Source organism: Arachis ipaensis, chromosome B09 (genome assembly GCF_000816755.2).
Source record: "Arachis ipaensis cultivar K30076 chromosome B09, Araip1.1, whole genome shotgun sequence".
NCBI lineage: Eukaryota > Viridiplantae > Streptophyta > Magnoliopsida > Fabales > Fabaceae > Arachis > Arachis ipaensis.
This window is the reverse complement of record NC_029793.2, coordinates 19513463-19520836: the sequence shown is the minus strand read 5'-3', so window position 1 is coordinate 19520836 and position 7374 is coordinate 19513463. Positions and strand designations below refer to the sequence as shown.

The 7374-nt window shown below is 33.8% G+C and overlaps 1 pseudogene; it reads right to left on the bottom strand.

Moving 5' to 3' along the window:
* The window catches only part of LOC110267052, a 50755-nt pseudogene continuing 43788 nt past the window's right edge, over positions 408 to 7374 (bottom strand).

Sequence of the window (7374 nt, the reverse complement as noted above, 5' to 3'; positions counted from 1 at the left end):
CCATTAACGAAAAATTGGTCAAGAATTAATGTGGTATATCTTTAAAGATATAATTAGTGTATATCTCAAAAATTATTTCAATATACACAATCAATCTCAAAGATCATTTTAAAATTTAACTCAACTTATTTGAACAACATTTATTACATGATATAAAAAATTAGATATTTAGTACATATAACATTTAAGTTGAGATAACCAAAACAATTGTTGAAGCAACCCCATATTATACTGACATTGTATAATATTTTACGCTGTCGTTTTATCATATCTATTTTTTTGAATGATCATTCATATGATCAATGTAAAAAATAATTACTTTACTAACGTAATTTTATATAATTGAATATACATATAAAATTATTTTATATTAAAAATGTACCAAATTTAAATTCATACTTAAATAATTAAATATGATAAAGATGATTTGGCAATCTGGGCTTAGTAATTGCTTCCAAAGGCACTTTTCTAGACCCAAAAATCTCCTCCATATTCAAGTTCTCTTTCTGCATATTATTAGGCAGCTTTCAATTAAACCCATATAACAAATTAGCTAAACTTGATTGAATCACTTTAAGGCCTAGAGTGTACTGACTACCGAGGGCAAATCCTTCTATCAGCACCAAATGGCAACATCTCATAATCGTGGCCTTTTACATCTACACTCTTACTAATTTTTAAAAAGTCAAAAACTTTTCTGGTTGAAATTTGGTTGGATTTCCCCAACTTTGAAGGTCTCTGCCTATAGCCCAAATATTGATAATTATTTGGGTTTCTTTGGAGATATCATACCCTTCAATGTTGATGTCTTTCCTAGCTTTCCTCGGCGATAACATTGGTCCCACAGGGTGAAGTTGGTTTTTTCTTCTTTTTGTGAGGCCTAAACTTAATTTTTTTAGGGTGTTTCTTTGTATCTTTATATCCCTATATCCTAATCAGATTTTTTGAGACAATAGAAAGTGAAAGAGAGCAACTACAAAGTGAGAGAGAAAAGAAAAAAAATTTCATTTTTGTACAAAGCAGCAAATTTCAAACAGCAGTTTCTTATTTGCTCACTATTGGATCAGCTTGAAATTTGAACTACAGCTTCATCTCATCTTGTTCTTCACTCTGAACGGTGGACATTTTAATTGGAAGTCTGCAGAGGAAGAAATTTGCTTCGAACAACAGCTCTGTTATTGGGTATTTTTCATCTTTTTATTACTCATGTGTAAGCTTTGGTGCTTTAGTATTTTGGATGATTGTATGCACGATTTATATTTTGTTTGAGACTCTCTTGTACCTTATTTGATTATAGTGGAGTAATTTTTTTGGCCTTGGTGACTCGTATTTTTTACCTCTCATATTGAGAGAATTTGTCACGTTAAAATATTAGTATGTTTTGTTGTTGCTTTAGTTGATATATTTGCTTGCTTATAGTTGTTATCATCTTGTGTTGTGAGTGCTTTTATATTGTTCTTGTATTAGATATTTGTGTTGTTTTTGCTGCTGGACTCTTTCATACTAGCATTAGAGCTTGTTGGTATTTTTCTGGGCTTATAATTTTGTGAACAATGAAAGCTAATACTAATACTAATACTAGTAGGATAATCAATCTTAATAGTCCTAATTATGATTTGTGAAAGTCAAAGATGGAAGATTTGCTTTATGTCAAGAATTTTTATCAACTTGCTTTTGGTAAGAAAAGCCTAATGATAAATTTGATGATGATTGAACTTTGTTGTATAGACAAGTTCGTGGATATATTAGGCAGTGAATTGACAATAATGTGTTGAACCATATTATTGGAGAGACACATGCTCGGACCCTTTGGATTGAGCTTGAAAAGTTGTATGCTCGAAAAACTGGGAATAGCAAGATGTATTTTATTAAACAGTTATTGGCTCTGAAATATATAGATAACATCAATAACAGATCACTTGAATAACTTCTAAGGAATAATGAATTAATTATCTTCCATGAGTATCAAGTTTGATGATGAAGTTCAAGGATTATTACATCTTGCCTCTTTACTAGATTCGTAGGATATTTTTAGAATTTCATTGTCCAATTCTACTCCTGATGGTGTAATCTCTATGGATCTTACCAAGAGCAGTATTTTAAATGAAGAAATAAGAAGAAAGTCACAAGGTACATCAACTACATATTTAGATGTTCTGGTTTTTGAGTTTAGGGGGAGAAACAAAAGCCGAAGTCCTAAAAGTAGAGATCAAAGTAGAAGAAAGTCCCAAAAAAGTATAAAAATATTGAGTGTCATCATTGTGGTAAAAAAGAACATGTGAAGAAATTTTGTTGGCAACTAAAGAAGGAGAAAGCCAAGGCAAGTAAAGACAAGAGCACAAATAAATATGACGGTAGCAATGAAGACAAGGTCAATGTAAATGATTTTCTTCTAGTTGAGGAGTTTGAATCTGTTAACTTGATAATAGCACTAGTTGGATGATTGATAGTGGTACATCTATTCATGCTACATCTAGGAGGAATTTGTTTACGTCTTATACTCCTGCTGATTTTAGTGATGTAAAAATGACTTATCAAGGTGTTGTAAAGTGTACCGGTGTTGGACAGGTTTGCTTAGAAACCTCCAACGATACCAAGTTGACTTTGAAGCATGTGAAGTATGTTCCTGATATTCGGTTGAACTTACTTTCTATTGGTAAGTTGTGTGTTAAAGACTTGGATAGATCATTCCCTCGTGATAGTTGAAAGATCACTAATGGTTCTATGGTTGTTGCTGGAAGTACACAATACTCTATTCTTTATTTAACTTAAGCAAAGATTGTAAAAGATGTTCTTAATGCTACTGAGTTTGTTGATAGAACTGATTTATGCCATAAGGGATTATGTCATATGAGTGAGAAAGGCATGAATATGTTATCCAAGAGGAATCTTTTATCTGGTTACAAGATTGCTTACAGGGTTTCTTTCAAGAACCATCCACCTTCAAGGAAGCCAGAAATACTTGACTTGGTGCATTCTGATGTATGTGGACTGATGAAGACAAGAACACTTGAAAGGTCTATCTATTTTGTAACTTTTATTGATGATCATTCTACAAAATTATGGATTTATACTTTGAAGACCGAAGATCAAGTTTTGAATATGTTCAAGCAATTTCAAGCTTCTATTGAAAGAGAAATTGGGAAGAAATTGAAAGAAATTTGTACTGACAATGGTAGTGAGTAAATAGGTCCATTTGATGCTTATTGTAAAGAGCATGGTATAAGACATCAGAAGACTCCTCCGAAGACTCCTCAGTTGCATGGCTTGGCTGAAAGGATGAATAGAACATTGGTTGAAAAAGTTAGGTGCTTATTGTCACAGTCTGGATTGGCAAAATCCTTTTAGGGTGAAGCTCTGAGTACTATTGTTTATATCTTAAACCAGACACCGTGTGTTCTCTTGCAATTTGAAGTGCCAAAAAATATATGGTCAGATAAAGATATTTCTTATTCCAAAAAATGAGAGATCCAAGCTTGATGTAAAGACTAGACAGTGTATTTTTATTGGCTATGACATGGATGAATTTGGTTATAGGTTTTATGATCCTGTTATCAAGAAGGTGATTCAAAGTAGAGATGTTATCTTTGCTGGAGACCAAACATTGAAGTATATTGATAATGCAAAGAAGTCAATGGTTCAACCTAGTAATGATTTTTCTGACTTAGATATTACTCCCTCAATGCCTATGGTGGAAGATTGTAGAGTTGAAGCTCAAAATAATGAGGATGATACAGGTGCAGGTGAAGATGGAATAGTTGAACCGACGCTTAATGAAGTTGGTGATGATGATCATGATGAATAGCTAGCTTTGAAAATTCCTGCAAATGCACTCAAAAGGTCTACAAGAAAGAGGAAGCCTTTGTCAAGGTATTCTCCATATGAGTTTGTTTTGTCAACTGATGGGGAGAACTTGAATGTTTTGGAGAGGCTGCTGAAGATGGAAGCAAAGCTCAATGGCTTGAAGCTATGCAAGAAGAAATGAAGTCCTTTCATGAGAATGATACCTATGAGTTGGCGATGCTACCTATCATTCTTTTACTTTATGTGGATGATATTTTTATTGTGAGCAAGAATGTTTTAAAGATTAATGAGTTGAAGAAACAGTTGAGCAAGTTCTTTCCTTTGAAGGACTTGGGTCCTGCCAAACGAATTTTAAGCATAACTATTACTCGTTATAGAGATTTCAAGAAACTTTATTTGTCAAAGGAGAAGTACATAAATAAGGTTCTTCAAAGGTTTGTCAGGAATGATGCCAATGTGTTGCTAGTTCTTTTGCTCCTTATTTTAAGTTGAGTACCAAGCAGTCAACCATTGACGAGAAGAAACAAGCAACGGATAAAATTCTTGGGTCCTGCCAAACAGATTTTGGACATGACTATTACTCGTTATAGATATTTTAAAAAGCTTTATTTGTCACAGGAGAAGTACATAAAGAATGTGCTTCAAAGGTTTGGCATGAATGATGCCAAATGTGTTGCTAGTTTTTTTGCTCCTCATTTTAAGTTGAGTACTAAGTAGTGTCCAACTACTAACGAGGAGAAACAAGCAATGGATGAAATTTCTTATACCTCAGCTGTTGGAAGCTTAATGTATGCTATGGTGTATATTAGACCAGACATTACTCATGCGATTGGTATTGTGAGTTATTTCCTCTCTAATCCAAGTAAAGAATATTGGAATGTTGTTAAATAGATTATGAGATATTTCAAAGGAACAACTAACTTGAGTTTGAGTTTTGGTGGTGAGAAATATTTGCTAGTTGGCTTTACTGACATGGCAGGAGATGTTGATTCTCAAAAGTTTACTTTAGGGTATTTGGCCAAGTTTGTAGGGGGAAACTATTTCATGGTAGTCAAAACTACAGAAGTATGTTGCACCTTCTACCACAGAGGTAGAGTTTATTGTAGCAACTGAAACATATAAAGAGTTATTGTGGATGAAGAAGTTCTTCGAGAGTTTGATTTCAAGAAAGACCGTTATGTGTTGTTGTATGATAGTCAAAGTGCTACTCATCTTGCTAAGAATTCTACTTTTCATAAAAGATCTAAACATATTGATGTTAGGTATCGCTGGATATGGGATGTGTTGAATTCCAAATTTTTGGAACTCGAGAAAGTTCACACTGATGATAATGGTACTGATATGATGACAAAATTATTGCCAAGAGATAAGTTTGAAACATATTGTTTGATCGCCGGGATGGCGAGGTCCTTCACCTAGTCGAGAAGGGGGAGATTTGTTGGTTTTTTTCTCTCTTTTGTGAGGCTCAAGTCTGATTTTTTGGGGTGTCTCCTTGCACCCTTATGTCACTATCCTAATCAGATTTTTTGGAATAATAGAGAGTTAGAGAGAGCACCACAAAGTGAGAGAGAAGAGGAAAAAATAGAATTCACATTTTTTTGCAGAACAGCAGATTTCAAATAGTAGTTTCTCGTTTGTTCACCGTTGGATTGACCTGAAATTTGAACTGCAGCTTCACTTCATCTTGTTCTTTATTCTGATCATTGGAGATTTTGATTGGAGGTCTTCAGAGGTAGAAATCTGCTTCGAACAACAACTCTGTTGTTGGGTATTTTTCATCTTCTTATTACTCATTTGTAAGCTTTGGTGCTTTGGTGTTTTGGCTAATTGTATGCATAATTTGTGCTTTATTTGAGACTCTCTTATACCTCATATTTGACTATAGTGGAGCCATTTTCTTGATCTTGGTGACTCATGATTTTTACCTCTCACATTGAGGGAGTTTTCCACGTTAAAATATCAGTGTGTTCTTATTATTACTTTTGTTGATATATTTACTTGCTTTTAGCTACTGTCATATTATGTTGTGAATATTTTTATATTATTTTCGTATTAGATATTTGTGCTATTTTCGTTGCTGGATTCTTTCAGAAGTCTCATTGTTTCGTTAGAAATGGCATCAATATAAGGTAAATTGATAATGTCATTCTCTTCAACCCATCTTTCTCTTCCTATAACTCTGTCAAGCTCCTCTATTGCATTTTTTATTATCTCAGAATTTTTTAAGAGTTTCAACATTGGCCATTCTACAGTTGTAGATGAACTCTTTGTTCCTCCCCCTATTAAGTCCTATAAAAAGAAAAACAAATCAAACAATTCTACTATGTAAGGTTCGCTTGTAGTCAAACGAATCATATATAATCAGCTAGTACCATCATATCTATTCAAGTTTTATTTTGCTTAGGATAAACTACTCATATTAAGCAAACGAAAGCACTTAAAACTAGGAGTGTAAACAGATCAGATCGATTCAATGAACCTGAATATTTTTATTCAATCCGATATAATCACTACAAGAAAACAAGCTTTTTGCTACGCTTTAAAGCGTGGCAAAAAGTCAAAAAAGCGTAGCGATACCTTTTCACCGCGCTTTTTGAGCTACCGGCACGCTTTTGAAAGAATCACATCTGTAAAGGTGCCGGTTGCTCTATCGCCACACTTTTGGTGACCTATCGCCATGCTTTATTTTTTGCACGCTTTTAAAGATCGCCACGCTTTAAAAGCGTGGCCATATGTGCCAAATATGACTACGCTTTTAAAGTGTGCCAATAACAAGATATGACTACCCTTTAAAAGCGTGCCAATAGAGAGATATATGGCTACGCTTTAAAAGCGTGCCAATAGCAAGACATATGGCTACACTTTTAAAGCGTCCCGATAACGAGATATAGCCACGCCTTTTAAGTCGTGTGCCTAGATACGAACCTATTGCCACGCTTTTAAAGCGTGGCTATAGCTAAATCAAATTTTTAAAAAAAATTATGGTAAAATCCTACATGTGAACACTCAAATTTATGTTCCTTCATTCAAAACTTGGTAAAAGCCTACAACAATGTCATCTGTATACATGCAACAGCTGCGTACATAAAATTTACAAACATTAACAAAAATGAATTTCTAAGAAGAGAATTAAGAATTATACAAGACACAGATTTTACAAACTCTGACTCTAATAGCTTCACTTTCTTTAGATATTTCCTTTACTCATCGGTTCTATCACCTAGTTGACCAAAGTCATTAGCCCCTAAAAAATATCATAAGAAGAGTGTTAGAATCTTATCACTTCTATATTTTTTGAACATTTAAAGTAGTGACCAGACATTGCAAATAGCAAACCAACATTGTGATAGTATGAACCAAACAATGTAGTGACCAGAATTTGTTCTCCAAAATAATGCCTTGACACTTCTACATGAGTTCTTTTGGCAAAGTTCCTGTAAACTCTACTTCGAAAGTAGTCCCACTTTCTTTGTATGCATGAGCACATACATAGCAACATTATACCTGCCACAAGTATCTCATCAAAATCCAGAGGGAAGATAAGCAACTATTTTGTAATCATGATCCATA